At 32.7% G+C, this 20062-nt stretch overlaps 1 protein-coding gene across 3 annotated transcripts in view; it reads left to right on the top strand.

Annotated features, from left to right (window-relative positions):
* Positions 1-1628: 1628 nt before the first annotated feature.
* Positions 1629-20062, top strand: part of CNTN6 (contactin 6) — a 292494-nt gene continuing 274060 nt past the window's right edge. For 2 of the 3 annotated variants that reach the window (XM_047754561.1, XM_047754553.1), the window contains exon 1: positions 1638-1822. The gene's annotated coding sequence lies outside the window, so the exon portion shown is untranslated. Of the gene's footprint in view, positions 1823-20062 lie in introns of all 3 variants that reach the window. The other variant, XM_047754541.1, reaches the window with a different exon arrangement.

The raw sequence follows: 20062 nt of genomic DNA on the forward strand, positions 1-20062 counted from the left end.
GTTTATACTTATATTTACAGAAGAATATAATCATAGAAATTCATAGAATGTAGTCATAACATGTAGTCACAGAAACCTCCTGGCTCATCATATGAAAGCAAACTGAGTCTGAAAGATACCCATACTTGATTTGTGGATTTCATATTCCCAATATCCATTTACTTTTAAAATGCTATATATATCACAGACACAATGGAATATATCATAGACACAATGGAATGGAATATTACTTAGCCATAAAAAAGATAATGCCATATACAGCAACATGGATGGAGCTAGAGATTATTATATTAAGTGAAGTAAATCAGACAGAGACAAATATCATGTAATATCACTTATATATGGTATCTAAAATAAAGACACAAATGAATTTATTTACAAAATAAAAATAGACTCAGACATGGAAAACTAACTTTTGGTTATCAAAATAGAAACGAGGGGGAGGATAAACTAGGAGGTGTGGATATAGTATATATTATATATACATGCTACTACATACATAACGAGGACCTTCTGTACATATGCTCAATATTTTGTAATAATTTCTAAGGGAAAATAATCTGAAGAAGAATGTGTGTGTGTGCACATGCATGCTTGCATGTGTGTAACTGAATCACTGTGCTGCACATCTGAAAGTAATGTAGCATTGTAAATAAACTATATTTCAATTTTTAAAGATTAAAATTTAAAAAAACTAAAAAATTAAGATGCTGAAAGTGTAATTTATTTTTATTCCAACACAAAAATAAGTCCAAGCAATTTTTCTAACATGTAGCCATGTGTGAATGTGTTGGTGTCTCTGTTTGTATACAAGTGCCCTTCCTATCTCTTAGCTTTTATTCAACAAGCTGTCACTCCCCTCAAAACCAATGGCAGAATTGAAACATTAAAAAGTTTAAATGAAGGGCTGAGTGTGAAACACAAACAGCATCTTTTTCCTTACAGAGCTGTTTTGCAAAACACACACAGTAGTTCACAGACTCAGATTATACATATGTTACTTGGGCAAGCTGCTATACTCTTTTGGACTTGACACCACTTTCTTTATGTGCTTACCTGTCTTCTGGAAGCCTCATACACATATTTTTAAAAATATGGTTTACAAAGGATTTAGTGAGAGTACATAAGATGCTCTGATTTTATTTTCCTTTTCTCTTCATGCTAACTAGTCGCAGGAGTTACAGGCATCCTTCAGAAAGCTTATGTTTGAATACAGTCTAAATCAGGGCAGACACTTGACCAGCTTAATTGCTGCTTACAAATGACAATACATTGAAATCTGAGGAAGAAAAAAAATTACCTCCTTTCCTGTTAGAAACATAATAAGTAGTTAGCCTGACCCAGTTTTCAATGAGAAATTTTCTGATGACCCAACAGGAGTGACTATCTCTAGTCAAAAAAAAGGGGAGGGTGAATTTAATCTTTCATGCCACTGGAATGGCAGCTGCTCTCAGCTCTCTCTGATTCTGTGAAGGATGATGAAGATAGAGCTGGCTTTTCAATGTAGGGAGAATTTTCCTTTTGAATATTCCAAACGGGAGATTTGCACATGTGCCTCAAGAACTAATTGTCTAGGTTCCGTCAGGAATGCAGCAGGAGAGGAGCGTATTTTATGCTTAAGACCAGAGAAGAGACACGCAGTACTCAGTGGATAAAAGGCTTGCAGTCCCAGCTGGGAAAAAGAGTCCCATTATCTCCCAGCTGCATAGACATTCCATACGGCTTGGTTCTGCCTGGATGCACAGCATGCCTGGCTGAGAGCTTGAAACAGAGTTCTGCAGAAAAATTGTAAAGATCCCGAGACATTTCCCTGGTAAGATCTGTAAGTACAAAATTGTGCTGTCTACTGCAATGAGAATATTGCTGGGCAAGCTGCAGCTTTTCTTTCCTTCAATGTCTTTGTATTAACATAACAGGTAAAAGCTGGGGTTGGGGGAGAAGTCACTGCTTTATTTATGCTGTATTTCTATAATGCTGATGCTTAAAATGCATTTATTCCTATGAAAGAAAATGTATTGAATCTGTATTCCGGGGAGCTTAGGATCAAACCAGGGAAAGAGACTACAGGTATATTGTTCAATGTTTCACTAGTCTTTGCTGCAGTAAAACTAATGGGCAAGACGGGATGACAGTGCTAATTCTGGTACTTTCAGATGGCTTCATGCCCTTTCTGTAATGGCAAATGGATAAATGTGATCGCTAATTTTTTTTTCATCAAAGGGTAGAGGGGTGGGGTTTGCATTGTCCAACGGATGATTTAAAGGAATGGTTATAAAAAGTTTCCTGGGGGAGGGTTTCGGTTAGGGGAGCAAAGCAAGACTGGAGGTCACATGAACTTACCAAATTTATCTGGCATTTTGCCTCTTACCTAGCATCTAGATAATAACTCCTGGAATTTCCATTTACAATACTTAAGCTTGTCAGTGTTAAGGTACATATATTACTTTATGAAAGTTTCAAAAGTTGATGACTTGGGAATAGAACTTTTAAGAGCTCTGAGATCAGCCACATATAACCCATTATGTTAATGGAATACTGTCAACTTTGGGGGTTTGGGGAGAAATTGAAATTCATAGTTTTGCTTCTCCAATTGTAAACTACTTATGTTTAAATAATCAGCATCCTGACTATGTCCTCTGAGAAGCATTCACAGAATGACTAAATAGTTATATCAAGAGAAAAAACAAGGAGAACAGTAGAAATACACAGAATCAATTTGGAAAATGAGGAATTCATAATCTTATCTACAGTGGCAATATTTTTCAAAGATCTTCACAAAAAAAAAGAAGGCATAAGTTGAATACTGAACTGCCTGTTTTGAACAATTTTCTTTTGTCTGATGGGTTTATCATATTGTTAAAGGTTTTGCCAATTGTTAAAGGTTTGTTGTTAAAGGTTTTGCCAATTTATTTTAGAAAAAGGAGGAGATATTTAAGCACAGTCTCCCTTGCCATTCCTCCTCTCACATGTATAAACCTACACAAATTCACAAAACAAATATACCTACACACAAATACTAACATAGTTTGTATAACAAACAGAAATACAGAATCATTTCATCTTTGATGATTCAGTGATTTTTTTTTTTTAGAGCAAATTTAGGGCTGTGTACTCCAAAGATGTCAAACATATAAATCTGCAAACTTTTGTATAAGGCTTTACATGAGTTTATATAAATGCATAACTTATCACATTTTAGCAAAGGAAAAAAAGCCCATAATTTATAAACTACAGTACATTACTTTCTTTGAACATTATTGGTAAAGTACCAGAATAGTTGGTTTTTAGAATTCTCCATTTAGTTTTCCTTAATAAAACAAATTTACATTGTAATTTAAAAATTATTACCTATTTGGTCCAAGCTTAAACAAAAAATTAATTATCTTGTAAAAAGAATGTGAAGTATATTAAGTTATTTGCATAACATACTTTTTTTGGCAAATAAAAATAGTGGTACAAAAGTAAATCTGTACCTTTTAAATTATTTTAGTGGAAGGAGGAAGGTTACGAAATATTTGCTTATTTATTCACTTATTATTTATTTTAACATCATATTAATTAGAATGCAGTAGCATAAGGAATACTCATTAGAAAAAACTCAAGCTAATCATAAAAGTTTGAAAAATAAATCTTAACATCATATATAATAGTTATGAAATTTAGACTGTCATTGGAAACATCCTATGCCAACGCCTAATTTCAAATTTAAAAATGAGAGTGATAAAGGCTTTAGTAAGAACACTTTCTTGCCATACATATTCTTTATTTTTTACAAATAAGACATATAACATGATCGATGATAGATAAATGGATAGATGTTCTTTTAAAGGATATTATCTTACCTTACTCGTTAAGAAAGGCATTGAATTTAATTTTAGATTTGGGTTAAACAGAAAAAAGCAAGCTTGTATGAAACAAGAAAAGGCTAAATTTCAGGCATTTGTTTTTTTCCAACGAGACATAATTCCAGAAAAATTATCTTAAAGTTAAGAACAATTATGAGAATGTTAATAGTTTGAAGTCATTTTTAGAATGCACATTTAAATATTAAACATCTCTTCTAAGTCCTTATTGTGATAAAGAAATTAACACATGTACTTTACAGGTTCTCCCTTACACATACCACCTGAATTTTAATTATATTATCAGTTTTACATTATTGAGATTTACAGTATTTATATCCTGGCTTAATTCCCACAGGTTTGCTTTGGACTTATTTCAAATTTGAAAAGATTCAGTCTTTACCAACTGCTCAATTCACCATTACCGTATTTTTTTATTTTGCATTATTTCCTGGGTTGTTGGAATTCACTGCCAAGTAGTGCCCTTCCACCAAAGAAACCATCATAGATGCTATATTTTCCACATGCTCAGATTGAACCTTTGTTTCATTTCCCTTATATATGGAACATAATTTGTCTTTCTTGACTCAGACTTAGTTTTTCCTTGCTGAGGATACTTCCCATATTGAATTCTGCTGTCCAGTGGTTTTTTGATATGTTTGAAATTTTTATCCTTATCTATAATTTGCTTTTATTGCAAACAGATGTGTGCACAATTCTTATTTGTGTGTTTGCTGCCAGAACATGTTCTGAAAGTTGGTTGGTCTTCAAGTTTGCTTGAATACAGAGTACCTCATCAATATAAGATTCTTTTATTTCAAAAATTTTTGCTGTTACATTATGTATTTGATTTCTTTTTCCCAGGGACTGAGAGATTGTTTTTATACTGCTCCTTCTTTTTCTTCAGGATCACCAGTTATGGGCATGTTGGATCTCATTTGTCTGTCTTCAATATCTATCATGGTTTCCAGATTGTTTTTAATTTTATACTTTTTTAGTTCATTTTGTTTGATTTTCTTTATAAAACTATATGCAAAACAATGCATTTTATAAAACTATATGCAAAACAATCTATGTAAGAGTAACTGTTAGAGGACTTTCCCTAAACTGAGACTGATTCTTCTTGAGATTTCATTTTTACACTGCATTTCCCCTTTTCCCTCCTTTGATCTTTTTTTTTTTTTCCAAAATGTATGCATGAGAGATGAATATGCAGAGCACAGAGGATTTTTAGGGCACTGAAATAATTTTTTATGATACTATAATGGTAGCTAAATGTCATTATATATTTCTCATACCCATAGGATGTACAAGATCAAGAGTGTACCTTAATATGAACTATGGATTTTTGGTGATAGTGATATATCAATATAGGTTCACCATTGTAAGAAATTGTAGAAATATGTGTCAGTATGGTGGGGGGAGGCTGTGCATGTGTGGGGGCAGGGATTGCAAGCTAGCAGCTTTGGGGGCAAACTGCATGCTCCTTAAGTTAGAATAGAGTAACTGTCACTTTTCCCTGATGCATCCTCCCTTAGGTCCATGTTTTTATAAGAAATTGGGAGTGATGGAAATATACTTCAGAGACTGTGTTTTGGGGTAATGCCTACTTACATTTTTCATTGAAGATAGAGGGTTTTTGGCTTTGTTTTTGTAGCCTACCAAAACCATGTTTTTCTTCTTTGTTGTTTCTGTGAACAAGAGAAGAATAACAAATCTCTTTAATGAGCTTTAAGCAAAAGTCTTTCAGTTTGGGAAAATTCTTTTAAATGGAAATTTCATTAGAAAATTAAATTATTCTCATCATTCATATTGACAACAACTATTCTAGCTAAAATTTAGTTTGTGTGCACTGTGTATTCTAGGATTAAAAACCTGTTATAGTGAAGGCATAACACAGCACATAACTAAAAAAAGAAAAGAAAACAAGTTATTGGGCTTTATTTTTATTTTTTTGAACTCCTATTAATCTTTCATGATGAAGTCTATGGCCTACTTAACTACATTACAATGAATCCTAAGATAATTTGCAGTATATTTTAATGTTCTAAAAAAGTAATACATACACCTGGAAACAATAAAAATGAAATTTGAAACCACAGAAAGATACTAAGATAAAAAATATCTTCCCACACATTTTCAGTCCCACTTTTCAGAGAGAAATTCAACAATTTATTTTATTGTAATTATTGTTTACTGCCTTTATTGGATTGTGATTATTCTTTATACATTTTTTACTAGCTTAAAAATTAGATACTCTATTACATTTTAATGAACATATATGCTCTAACATAAAATGTAACTCTATATTTTCTAATAAAGCTAGAGATAATGTATCTCTCCTCTTCACAAACAGGGCAATGACTTGTTTAAATTTTCTCCAAATTATTTTACCCAGTGTCCACATTTCTACTATTTTATTTTCATTTTATTTGTAAACTGTTTTCAATATTTTTTAATGTTTATTTAGATTCATGATGTTTTTCTGAGTTACTTAACATTTTTTCTGCTAAATATATGTATCTCCTGGATTCATTTCTTATGTACTGAAGATAATTTAAAGTTGATTATAGAAATAGTATTAAACTCTCTTAAAATTTATATTTGAAAATTACATATTTTACTTATAATGTCAAATAGTATAGTTGTTCATAGAACTTGATAGTGACTGATATTTGATTTTTTATCTCAACTTTTGTTGCATATGCTATTCCATGATCTTCCAGAATATAATTTTGCTCATGAGAAGACTGCTCATCATCTAATTATAAAATCTTTAAAGATATACTTGCCTGTCATTCTTGTATATTTTAAGAATTCTTCTTTGTATTGATGTCATTGGGCTCACTATAATGTATGTAGGTATGGGTTTGTTTTAAATGTATCCCGTCTGGACTCCACAAAATCCTAAATCTATATTTCCTCAGTTCTGAAAAATTCTCAGCTACTGTTCATTTATATTGCTTCTCTTTCACCTCCTTCTTCTCTACTTCAGGACACTCATTAAGTATTTGATTCTTCTTCTATTCTTCCTTGCCATATTCTATATATTCTTATATCTTCCCTTTTTTGTGTTGTATTCTGTGTGACTTCCTCTGATGTGTACTTCATATATTTATTTTCCTCTGCAGAAGATATTTTTAATTTCTGTAATTTCTATTTGTTTTAAAACTTATCCTCCTATTCTGTTTGGGCTTAACAGTTTTTTCCCTACCATTTAGCTCTTCAAAAATTTAACTAAGCTTTTTTAAAGTTGAATTTTGATTGTTGAACTAATTTTAATTTTTTAAAGACAAATATTCCATTACCTGTGACTGCTGGATTTCCCTAAATATGGCTCATTTTTTTCTGGTGTTTATGATTTCCTTTTATGACAAGTTCACCTTCAGGGGATGTTGATTTCCATAAGAGACCAGCATTATGTGAATAGAAGATATTTCTCTAGCGTCACTTCACTTTTGCCTCTAGAGTGGCTCTGCAAGTTCCTCCTGTTTTGGACTAGTTTCTATGTTAATGCTTTGGACTAAAATTATATTACTATACATATGGAAAAAATTTCTGACATACTACCAAGCTTGGCACAAACTTGGTGTTCTGGCTACCTGTGGAAGGCTCTTTTTCCACCAGATAACTACAATCCTTTGAGATCCCTTATTTCATGCAGGGTCCTCTTTTCCTTGGGTTATTTTAGCTTTACCGCCTCCTCACCAGTCTTCCTTTGAGTTTCCTCTTCATTTGGAGACCCTAAGAATTTATCATTCTCATTTACAAACTTGACCATATATAGTTTTATATTTTTTGAAGTATATTATATCTATGTAGTATTTTATGGTGGAAATGATACCCTTTTCATTATATTGCATAATACCATATACTTTCCCATTGACTGGAACTTTCTCTATCTTCTATTTTTCAGAAAGTCATCAAACTTTCTGGCTGGCTGGGTTTTGTTGTTGTTGTTGTCATTGTTTTCTTTTCTTTTTCTGGTACTCTTATGATTTCATATATTTCCTTTGCTATCAGTTCAGTAGTGCTTTGGGGTGGAGATATATTTATTGCAAAATACTGAACTGAAAGTTAATTCCAAGGTTTAAAAACAGATTTTTCACAGAAATGAAAGTTGGTTACTTTCCTTAATTTCTGGTAATTCACTAGATACATTATCTAATAAGGAAAGGTTGAAATCAACCATATTGGTGTTTCCATTGGTTCTATAAACATTAACCTACTAAAATGTCAAATTTAGTCCAAAAGGACAGATCATTCAATGAGAAAATATACTAGGTAATACTCTAGAATTTAGTTAGAAAAACTATATATATATATATATATATATATATATATATATATATATATATACACTTCAGGGAATGGTAGCTATATTAGTTTTTTAAGCTTAATGATGGGCAAATTCTTAAAATGTAGAGGCAATTATTGATAATGTTTGTTAGCAAAGCAATTCCTAATGATAACAGTAATGCTGAGTGCTAAACAGACCATTCTTCCTTTATGTGGCTTCTGCTGATCAAAAGTGAGAATAATGGATTGGATATATTTTTTAAAAGCTTTATTATTTTTTATTTTTTTGGCTTTTTAGGGCCACACCGAAGGCATATGGAAGTTGCCAGGCTAGGGCTCTAATCAGAGCTGCAGCTGCTGGCCTACATAATAAGCCACAGCCACATCAACAGTAACATGGGATGTGAACAACATCTGCGCTTCAAGCTCAATGCAATACCTGAACCTTAATCCATTGAGCAAGGCCAGTTATCGAACCCACATCCTCATGGATACTGGTCAGGTTCATAACCTGCTGAGCCACAACAGGAACTCCCTTTTATGTTATTTATTTATTTATTTATTTATTTATTTATTTATTTATTTTTTGGTCTTTTTGCCATTTCTTGGGCCGCTCCTGCGGCATATGGAGGTTCCCAGGCTAAGGGTCGAATCGGAGCTGTAGCTGCCGCCTACGCCAGAGCCACAGTAACGCAGAATCCAAGCCACGTCTGCAACCTACACCACAGCTCATGGCAACACTGGATCCTTAACCCACTGAGCAAGGTCAGGGATCAAATCCGCAACCTCATGGTTCCTAGTCAGATTCGTTAAACACTGAGCCACGATGGGAACTCCAGGAACTCCCTTTCAAAAAGCTTTTTAAAAGTCTCCTTTTAAGGCAGAAAGGAGAAGCTCAAAAATATGATGTTTTGCAAAGTTTCTAGTAATTTTTTTCACTCTGTGTAAAAAATCAGTATGAACATTTTATTTTCAGTGCTTTTGTTTATTATTTCAAAGTTTGATTTATTTGGCTTCCCTTACATTTGCATGACTAATAGGACTGTGTAAAGAGCTGTGTATGGAGATTTTTATAGTATCTTTGTAAATATCAGGAGTGTATTACACTTGTTAGAATAGAGCTCTTAGCCAAAGAACATGTATCACATTCCTCCAATCAGTAAAGAACCACAGAAATCAGATATGTCACTAATTTTCTAAAGGCTGATATAAGAGTAAATTGAAGAAAGTCTTTAAAGTTTTATTGAGATGAAAAGATTACGATTACTCAAGAGTTGATAGAAGGTAATTTTTTTTCAAATGTGTAACATGAACATGTTTTCTAGGCATTTAATGTTATTAATCAAAAAATTCTTAAACATGCTTAATTGTGAATCTGCAGTGCTGACAGGCTAATTCTGATATTACCGTATATAAATTAACACAAAAGCATGTATTCAAGAGTTCTCTTAAATCAGCATGGTGATTATAATTTTTTCAGAGGTTGCTGACTTTATTAAGTTGTTATTTTGTGCCATGTCAATATAGTTTGTAGACAAGAAAATGAGGCCTCTATCTCCTCCTGCGAGGCACTTTGGTGGGGAAAGCTCTATCTTGGGTGAGTTCACTCGAGTTCCATCTACTGTTATAAGATAGTCAGAGTGATTATGCAATGACAGAAACAGCTTTCTTATAGAAAAAGGAAGAATGAAATTTAAAAGAAATAATCTATTTGGCCATGTTTGGTACAACACAGAAAGCCAAATAGAAGTTTTCATACATTTACACACACACATACATTATCTGCACACTCCTTGAAAGATTTCCTTTTACCATTAGTGGCTTCTTTATTTAAAAGGTAAAAGTCATTTTTCACAAAGAAACATGGAATGATGAAATAATTTTATGCCATTAAAGTTTGAGGATTTATAAATGTATCTTTGGATGTCCTAAAAAATATTTTTCCTCCCAGAGTTTTAGCCTTTGGGTAATATTTTCTTTCATTCTTCTTTTGTACATGAAATTTGTACATGAAATTAACTCAATTTATCCAAAAATTCTAGTTAATTCAGATTAATAACATAACATTTAAATACAATAAGATAATATAATCCAATAAAACATCCTTATAATAAAGCAATTGTAAAGATAATTTCAAGTTTAGTAAATTAACATCTCAGAACACTAAAATTTTTGAAAATCATATCTATAAGTAATTTAAAAATGTGATGCATTTTTTATTGCCTTAGAAACACAGTTTTAAGCTTTTTTTAAACAATTTATTTTCATGGAAGCTTGGCCCATGTTTTAACTTGTTTTATTATTTACTGTGATTTTGTTATCCCGTAGAGACTAAGATCCTGAAAGCTTGAACCCTGACTTATTCTTCTTTGTATAATCAGTGCCTGGTTCTTAGTGGACAATGATTTTCACTAACATGTTATTTTTACAAATATTGACTGAATACTTACTATATGACTGATGCTATTCCAGGCTACTGTAAAATCAAAATTCTAATATATATTCTTGAATTCAGTTAATCCCATCTCTACCAACCTGGGAGGGGGGGAACATTGTTAATTTTAGATTTTACTTGAAAAATGAGCATTAGAAGTTAATAAATTACTTAATTCCAAAATAACTTTTCAATGAAATAAACTTATATAGTGAGAAACACTGAAAGGACTACATAAAAATTATACATATTTACTTGAAATAATAATTATTCTTCTATTGTTACAGATAGTGATGTATTCTAGGTTATCCAGAGGATTAATAAACTGAGAAAAAATAACAAAAAATAACATCTCATATACATGTTCACATAATTTTCTAATCACATGTCCCAATTCCTTTACTTGAATGTTACTCATTTTCATCAAGTAAATGATACTTGTGGACTCACTAAGATGATAAAATATCTGCAAAATTTGCAAACTACACCAAATTCTTAAATAACATTAACAAATTACTTTATATAATTGTGAAAGAAATTGAAAACAAACAGAGTATCACTTATTTTAATCCCTTTTCACTGATTATGAAAGTTGCACATATTTATTATACAAAATTTAGAAACGCAGAAAAAACATATTATATACCCATTATCCTGTTGCTCAAAATAATGGCATCCTTTCAGTTATCTTGTGTGTTTGAGTGTGTGTGTGTGTGTGTGTGTATAAAATACAACACTGGGATGAAATTACATGTTCTGCTACATTTTTGTTTTTGTTTGTATTTTTAGGGCCGCACCCGCAGCATCTGGAGGTTTCCAGGCTAGGGGTTGAATCTCAGCTGTAGCCTCCAGCCTACACCACAGCCACAGCAATGCCAGATCCAAGCTGTGTCTGTAACATAAATCACATCTCATGGCAACACCGGATCCTTAACCCATGAGAGAGGCCAGGGATTGAAACTGCATCCTCATGGATGCTAGTCAGATTTGTTCCACTGATCTACAATGGGAATTCCATGTTCTGTTTATAACCAGGTTTTCATTAATTAACATATTGTGAGCACTTTAAATACCATAAATACTCTCCTAAACTTGAAGGATATTCCACAGACGGTTATGCTGTAAATTTACACAAACCAATAAACCTGTCAACAGATACTTAGCTTTTTCCAACTATTTACTACTTATAAAAAAATGCTATGATATATATACTATTGTACCTAAATCTTTTACATCTGTTTCTGACTATTTCTTAAAAATAAGTTTCTAGTGTTACAATTCCAGTATCAAATTATACACAATAGTACACTATTTGAAGATTGTGTGTTTATTACTAAATTGTCCTTTAGAAAGATAACTCACTTTGTACTTTCAGGCAGATGAATTCCTATTGCCCACATATTTGTATGATTCCTGTTATTACATGTAAATGCTCTCTGATTGAACTGACAAAACAAACACACAAAATCTATTTCAATATTTCTCTAAATTGCCTTTTATTCATAAATACAGGCAAATATTTCATGAGTGTTTGAACTATTTGTATCTGTGCCTTTTGTTAAGGTCAGTTCATCTTCTTTGTTCATTTTTTCCATTAGCGTTTTTTTCCTTATCCTCAAGAAATATATCATACAAGGAAATAATCCGTAATTTTCATAATGCATGTCTCAATTTTTTTCAAAGTTTATAACAGATTTATCTTATTGCACTTTAAGTGTGAAATCTTTTAAGATGTATGAAATACTATCTGAGCCTCAGTTTCCACATGTGTACGGTGGAGCCAATCATACTTGGCCTGGATTCCACAAATTTAGAGTAACAAGAAAACCGAATGTTTCCACATGTACTTTTATAACTTTAAGTGATACGTAATTATTGTTGTCACTCTTATTAAGATTAAATCACTTCTTGACATAGATTTTTCACCAGATCACAAACAAGCCTAAATTAACATCTCTGAAGTCTACTAAGGAGAGGGACTTCCGTTTTCAACTTTTTAGTTCTTGACCTAGCAGAGTGTCTGGCTTGTGGTAGGTGCTCAATAAATGCCTGGTGTATGAATGTAGACTCTAAATATACTAGAGAAACATAAATTCAAATGCATCTGTGCTCATTCCAAGTATGCTATTAGAATGTCATCTAAATCTAATAGTGCAAAAAAAAAAGCACGTATTAAAATGATAATTAACGTTAAACTTAAATTTATGTCTCTGGTCTTGGCAACCACAGTAATCTACTCCATAATGAAGCAATCAGGCAATTTAAGTCATTATTTCTCACATCGCTACAAATTGTATTTTGTCTGTCTTTGGAGTTGATGTATATTGTGTGCTTTACAGGACTTTGGTAGTTCAGAAAAGCACACACGTAACAGGAAATAGGTTTGAGGGTAAAACTTGTAATAGTAAATGTCTCTGCCTTTATAAACAATTTAAAAATTACAGAGAGAATATATCTGAAGTATGTAATAATTTCTTCTTCAGTTATCTCTAAAATATGACAAATGTAAATTTCTTCTCCAGATGCTCAGTAGAAAAAAAAATTATTATTTTTGTCTTAACCTACACTTAGTATAAGTTGTTATATTCACATGTGATGCTATCTTATTTGGGAGGAAAATAAGGAGGTTTTGGCTTTGCTAAACAACATTTTAGGAATATTTTTTTTGTTTGATTTAGACCTGAATATATTCATGCTTTGTTTGGCATATTTAATGATAAAAGATAAAAGCCATCAAACAAACATATTTCACTTCTAGTTTAGAATCATGACATTCATAAATCAGGTTATGCTGTAGTAACAAACAATACCTAAATCCTTTTTTAAAATGAGAGATCTTGTTAATTTTATTCAATGATGTATGTTCAGTAAATGTCAATATAATCTACTTTAAATGAGAGAACAAGGACGGAAACAAGAAATCGAACATTGACGCATGTTACTAAGTGCTATCTTCACTTTTTTTGGTTTGTTTTTTGTTTGTTTGTTTTGTTTTTTTAAAAAGGTATAATTGATATATAACATTATGTAATTTCAAGGTACACACATAAGGATGTGATATATATATACTGACAGTCTTTGATGTACAATGGTTCAATTTAGGATATTCTGACTTTATGATGGTGTGAAGGTGATACACATTCAGTAGAAACTACACTTGGAATTTCAATCTTTTCCCAAATAACATTTTCAGTATGATAATCTGTCATGATCCTGGGTAACATCTGTGAGCTGCAGTTCCCAGTCAGCCACAGAATAGCGAGGATAAACAAGAGACATACTTAAAACCATTCTGTACTCAAACGATCACACTAGTTTTCACTTTCATTATGGTATTCAGTAAATTACATGAGGTAACCAATACTTTATTATAAAATAGTCTTTGTGTTACATGATTTTGCCCAACTGTCGGCTAATGTAATTGTTCTGAGCACATTTAAGGTAGTCTGGGCTAACCTGTGATATTTGATAGATTAGGTGTATTAAATATATTGAGACAATGATATTTTCAACTGATGATAGGTTTATAAGGATTTAACTCCCCCATAAGGAGGAAGTTCTATACATCGCAAAATGATTACCATAATAAGGTTAGTTAACATATCCAACACTTCACAGAGTTACATTTCTTTTTCTGGTGAGAACTTTTGTGATCTGCTCTTAGCTACTTTCAAATATACTATAGAGTATTATTAACTATAGGCTCCATGCATGCATTACATCCTCAGAACTTATTCACCTTATAAGAGGAAGTTTGTACCCTCTTACCACTTTCACCCCTTTCCTCCATCTGTACCCTAATCTACCTCTGGCAACCACCAATCTGCTGTTTCTGTAAGTTTCTTTTTTAGATTTCAGATGTGAAATTGTACAGTATTTGTCTGTCTCTCTCTGGCTTAGTTCACTTAGCTTAATGCCCTCAAAATACATTCATGTCATCATAAATGGAAAGATGTCATTATTTTTTTCTGGTTGAACTATCTATCGATAGATAGATATCTGCCACATTTCTTTCTCTTTTTTTCTTTTTTTTTGTCTTTTAGGGTTGCACCTGCAGCATATGGAGGTTCCCAGGCTAGGGGTCGAATTGGAGCTATAGCCACTGGCCTATGCCACAGCCATAACAACAAGGGATCTGAGCCATGTCTGCCACCTACACCCCAGCTCAAGGCAACGCCAGATCCTCAACTCACTGAGCAAGGCCAAGGATCAAACCCACATCCTCATGGATGCTAGTAGGGTTCATTAACCACTGAGCCATGACGGGAACTCCCAACCACATTTCTTTATTTTTTTTTTTTTCTTATCGAGTGGTCTTAATTGTAACCAATTGTTATTTCCCCACTACATTATTTTTTTTTCTACTGTACAGCATGGTGACCCAGTTACACATATATGCGTACATTCTTTTTTCTCACATTATTATGCTCCATCATAAGTGACTTTATTCTTTATTCATCTGTTGAGGGATACTTGTTGTCATGCTCTATGGCTATTATGAACAATGCTGCAATAAATATGGTAGTGCAGCTATCTCTTCAAGATAGTGATTTAATTTCCTTCAGATATATACCCAGAAGTGGAATGGCTGGATCATACAGTAGTTCTGCTTTAAAATTTTCGAGGAACCTCATATTGTTCTCATCAATGTCTGTAACAATGTATAATCTCACCAATAGTACACAAGGAAAACAACTTTAAATTTTAGGAGTTTGAATCAACAAAGATTATGCACATCTCTAAGGAAACCATCCTCCATGAGAAAGCTCAGGATAGCAATTTCATATGGACATGTGTGCTTCCACAATTTCGGAAAAGAGTTTTCTAGAATCTTCCAGTGGCAATTAAATGCTTCCTTCACTGGCTAAAGTAGATCACTCCATGGAGTGAAAAAATGAAATTTCTTGTGCACCTTAAAGAGGAGGACAAGAAATATTGTTGAGTAGCAACAATATCTACCAATGTGAGTTTACTACAAAAAAAGTGACCTTTTTGCTAATAAATAAATTTATTTCAGTTGTGTCAAGTAGTTTCATTCAACACCTCAGTTATTTCTTTAATGTCACTGACATGATCTTTCAAATTGTAGCTATTAAGGACTAATAAAGATTGTGATCAACTTTTTTGTCCACTGTGTATTAAGCAGCCACTTCATTCATTGCACTTTGTTTTACTGATTCAATTCATTCTGTAATAATTCATCACTGATTACCCATGTCCAAGACTCTGTTAGGAGAATTAGGTCTCTTAGAAAAAGATACCTCCTTGTACTCATGGATCTCAGAGAATTTTGAGGAGATATATTTGAATGAAATTACCACAAAAAACAGCTCCTATACTAAGTGCCCAGAAGAATAGCTCCATGTTGCAATAAGAAGACAAGAAGGCAAAATAAGAAAAGCCAGTGAGGACTTCCTTGGGGGAGTGCTGAATGGGTGCTGACTAGTTGGATGTGAGGGGAAAATGTTTACACATATTGGAAGAGCAGATGAGCAGAGGGGGACATGGGAGAAATGAGAAACTGAAGGAGGGAAGATTCAGGTCCAGGTGCAAGAGGAGGCTAGAAAAGGAGACTAGAATCTACAGAAGGTTGTGTAGCTCATGTTAGAGCTTTGAATTTTCTTCATAGGTAATTAGAGAATCTATTCAGGATAACTGAGAAAAAAGTACAACCATCAGAATTAGGTACTAAAGTAATCATCCTGTCTTCAGTGTGGGAAACTTCATCTTTCACTATGCAAATATTTAGCATCAGGAAAATTTGGAAATCAAAAAGCAATGGTATAGGCAACAGAGAGAATAACCATGATTCAGTGTTTTTTCTCCTTTGATAACAAACAAAACTTGTTTTGAACTTCACAAATTCTGAAATTTTGTTATTTGTCCCACACCCTGACTTTTGCATAGAATGGTCATTTGAAACATTTGAGGAGAAAAAAAAGTAAAGAACAGTTTAGTAATTTTTAAAGTATAGGTTCAAAGTGGAATATTTGGACAGTATATAAAATAAAAATATAGAAATCATACATAATATATTCCTCTCAAAATAATGGCTATTTCCCTAAACATTTGTTTTAAGGATAGCAAGACTTCTCATATTTCCATTCTAAGCTAAAATTTTATTAAAAATATACAACGATGTAAGATTCTCATGGTGGTAGACAATTTTCAGAGACAGTCACCAACAAGCCCTCTACTCCCTGTATATATGTGCCCACCTCCACCTCCAAAAGGGCAGTCTGATTCTTTCCCCTTGATCCAGTTCTGTACTCATAACTTGTATTGATGCAAAGTGGAAGTGAAACTATGGCAATTCTTAGTCCTTAAGAGGCCAGTTTCCACTTTCATTTTCTTAGAACCCAAACACCATGTAGTGAGGAAGCCCTTGTGTTTGCTGAAGAAAGAGCTCTGCTGTGTCCCTGTAGACACACCACACAAAGAGAGGGGCCACTTGGATGGAAACACAGGCTCCTCAGCAAAGAGTCTGTACCAAGGCAGGAAAGAGGTTTTCTTGGGTCTTCCGGTCCAGGTGCGGCATGAGGGACCCTAGGTCACTAGATCCAAAGAACTGGTCAGTGAACCCACAGGATTTTGAGAAATAATGAACTGTGGTTTTAACCACCAATTTTTGAGGTGTTTTTTCTGGAGCATGAAATGATTGAAACAATCACAATTACTTCATCAATTTTTACAAAGAAAATAAAATGCTATGAAGTGCTTCCAAATGTCCCATTTTGCTGACTGCAGACCCCTAATTTATGCATCTCTATGAAAAATATACCAAGGCTCACATGGAACAAACCTGTCTCTAAAAGCTGTGTGTGTTTAATTTTGGATTATCAAGTCTTTAAAATTATAAACTGCTAAATAAAACCAAGGAAATTTAAAAAAATAGACAAATCTGCTAGATTCATTTTCACCTCAAAGTGTATTATATGTGCAAGGTGGGTTAGAACTGAACCACAAATATAAGACTTATGTGATGATTTTGACCTTGGATGGGAAAAGAAATAAAGAGTAAAGTAGGTTCACAGATACCCATATATTTGAGTCAAGAATATATATACCTTCTCCTCATTCTTGAAAACCTTTATAAATTTAAATGATTTTTTAATATATTGTGGACTTAAGTGTTGTGTTTATATCAAATTACAGATATGGTTGGTTAGAACTCTATCCAATGAATATCATATATTTCTCTGGGCTCAGGGTTAACTAGAACAATTTAGAGATAAATACATAATCAAAGAGATGTATATATTTTTGAGCACAAATTTATTGTTACAATGAGTGTCACCATGTGGATTTCTGTTTGGAAGCACTATTATTTTGTTTTGCTACCATATATCCTTCTGGTCACTAATGACAATAATAATCAAACAACACTGAAATTCTCAAGTGTAGCAACATTAGTAGATAAAAGAAACTCAGTTGACCGGATTGGGAAGTTATTTTCACATGAAAGCCAGAGGAATGACCATCAAATATTTTATATGGTTTAAACATAATTTTTATGTATCCATTTCCCTAAAAGTTCCACTGTTCATTTGAAGACTAAATGTTAAATTGATTCAATTCTCTCTATAATTATGAGATGACTGGATACTATTCATAGAAAATTCAAGAGCAGTTGCCATTCATGCAGATGTCAAAAATGCCACTTTTTGTTGTATATATTGTGAGAGGGCAAAAATGAATAACCTCTCCTGCTTAAAATTTAGATTGCTTTTTCAATGTGTTATTAATCATATTTTTAGACTCCAAAAGATCAAAATGAAATGGTCCAGAATTTTAAATTTTCCAGGGTGATAAATGCTGAATAAGTCAGCAGTGTTTGACCATATTTCCAGGTCTGTTGGAGCATATCTGAAGATGATACACTTCCCTGTTCTATCCCCTTGGAGTTTTTACGTTAGGTGCTAATGTGTACAATAGCAGTATTTCAGAGCTGTGACCCGGAAAGACAGAGATCTTTAAGAGTTCTGATTCAGCCTCATGTTAATGAGAGATCAATATGAAATGGATAAGGATTTAGTTGAAATACAGAGCTAAATGACTCTCATCCTGAGTAAAGTAAGTCAGAAAGAGAAAGACAAATACCATATGGTATCACTTATACCTGAAATCTAATATACAGCACAAATAAAACTTTCCACAGAAAAGAAAATCATGGAGAATAGACTTGTGGTTGCCTAGGGGGAGAGGGAGGGAGTGGGATGGATTGGGAGCTTGGGGTTGACAGATACAAACTATTGCTTTTGGAATGGATTAGGAACGAGAGCCTTCTGTGTAGTACTGAGAACTATGTCTAGTCATTTATGATGGAGTATGGGAGAAAAAAGAATATATACATTTACGTGTAAATGGGTCACCATGCTGTACAGTAGAAAAAAAATTGTACTGAGGAAATAACAACAAAAAAATTAAAATAAAAAAAAAGAAGTTAACTGTAACCTGGGTCAGGGGTTGCAAAATTGAATAATGCAAAGCCATTTAAGAGTAGGACTCACAAAAATTCACCTCCATACAAGGTGTTCAAACTTGAAGTCTTCATTTGTTACAGCAAATATACTTACAATTAAGGTTCAGTATGTCTCTTGTATATGTTATGCAGAAAATTAGCCAAGGCATAGTTAGCTCCCAGCACCTATATCCTGATCTCACATTTCTGCCCCCCAAAAGTTTTAATTCATTTGAGGTGATGAAGCTCCTTAGAGGGTAAATGTCCTTTAATATTAAAGTGTTTTATAAATAATGGTATTAATACTTTGAGTTAAGTTTAGGATAAGTCTGTGTACATTAGGACCACTTCTGTGTCTTAATGTATAAAGTGTTTGTAATATTTAAAACTCTTAGGAATCTTTGTGAATTAGACATAGTTTCACTTTTAAGTTTGGAATCAAATAACTTATTTTAAACATACAAGTTTAAATTGAAAAATATATGAAAAGTAATTTTAAAAAGTTTTAAAATATTTACAAGAAAGTTAAGATTTACTATTTTATGAAGGTAATATAGGTAATATATAGCATTTAAATACTCGGAAAGATTTTCCTTGTTAGGGTCCTAATGTTGATTGGTTACACCTTTAAAACACTTAAGAGAACAAAATATTTAAATTTTATAAATGCCATTTACAATATTTGAGGACACTGTAATAAATTAAGTTGTCAATAACCCTAATTGTTTAAGTGTGCTTTGTTTACTCAACTTGAAATAATTGGACATTAATGGCAAATGTGACAAAGATATTTCTCATTTTACTAGGATTATATAAAGAGTAGCCATTATAAATTAAGCATATAGTTTTAAGAGAAAAACAGCATTTACATTTGAAACTCTAATGCACTGGATATTAACTTATGGTCCCCATCCCCAATGACCACTGAGATCCTGAATTCTATGGAGATAAAGGGACTTGTCCAAGATGTCAGAGAAAACACTTAGACTCAGATTTCAGTGTGTAAATCTACTGGCTATTGTTTCT

The sequence above is a fragment of the Phacochoerus africanus genome, chromosome 1, assembly GCF_016906955.1.
Source record: "Phacochoerus africanus isolate WHEZ1 chromosome 1, ROS_Pafr_v1, whole genome shotgun sequence".
Classification (NCBI taxonomy): Eukaryota; Metazoa; Chordata; class Mammalia; order Artiodactyla; family Suidae; genus Phacochoerus; species Phacochoerus africanus.